The following is a 1,181-nucleotide window of genomic DNA, read 5'->3' on the forward strand; positions in this document are numbered from 1 at the left end:
CCCCCAAGGAGGGAAACATGATTTGCAGCCAAGCATTTCCAACAAACACACAACACAACATATAATACACAGTGTCGAAGCATACAAGCAACAGTTTATAAAGGTTAAAAAAGACTTTAAAACTATAAATTTTGAAATGTAAAAATGTGATTACTCTGGGTACAAAGGAGTTCTACCATCTTTAACTCTAAGTCTCTGTTTTTTGCAGCCAGGGATTCCTAACTTAGGCAACATTAAAAACATACAAACTTAAAAAGCAGCCATCTGTAAATTTATAGATGAGATTTATAAACTACAAGTTAAAAACATTAAACCTACGAGTTTAAAGATCTGATTGCAGTGGGTACAAAAGAGTTCCTCCATCTGTCACTTCTAATCCTGGGGGGTCTAAACCTCTGACCAGATGGATGAAGCTGCTTTTTGGACAACGCAACAAAAATATCGTTAAGGGGGGATTGGATTACCCCAATTATCTTGTTTGCTGCAGTAACAGTTTCATTTAATCAGTTTTTGTTCTGAACACTTAGATTTCCAAACAAACAACCGTAGAAAGTTCAGATTCAATAAGACTTCTAAACAGGCTCATGATCCTTCTGTTTCCACTAAAAATCTTCAGCTTCCTTTAAAAACAAGTCTTTTACAGATAAAATCAGTGTTCAAATCAAAAGCTAACTTATCAGTTATTGATCCCAGATATTTGCATCTTGCAACAGAGTTGATTTCTGTGTCAATAAATACTGCGGATGGGAGAGGTGAGGCAAGATGGCGGAGGAGTGAGACGTGTGTCGCGTGGCTCCCGCTCCGACTTGTTCTGTTTGTGGTTCTAAACTAAATGTCCTTCCTGTTGAACATTTGGTCCGTCCGGACTCGACCCCTGAGTGATTCTTGCCTGGAAGAGTAGAAGAATGGTGACAAACTCGAGGAAAGGCAAACATTCAAGCTCTGCAGCTGCTAGGCCCGACACCGCCTTGGAGATGACTGCAACTAAAACCGGACCTTCGGCGCCTCCTCTCCCTCCTGCAGCGAGGTGGACGCACTCTCCTTGAAGTCTGACATTCCTGCCACTATAAAAACCGATCTCTCAGCTGTGATCAAATCTGAAGAGTTTACTCTTATTAAAGGAGAGCTACAAGCGGTGAGAGCGGAGGTGGCTAACGGCACGATGCTACTGAGCTCAGACC

This window comes from Austrofundulus limnaeus, unplaced genomic scaffold, assembly GCF_001266775.1.
Source record: "Austrofundulus limnaeus strain Quisiro unplaced genomic scaffold, Austrofundulus_limnaeus-1.0 Scaffold1876, whole genome shotgun sequence".
NCBI classification, from domain to species: Eukaryota; Metazoa; Chordata; class Actinopteri; order Cyprinodontiformes; family Rivulidae; genus Austrofundulus; species Austrofundulus limnaeus.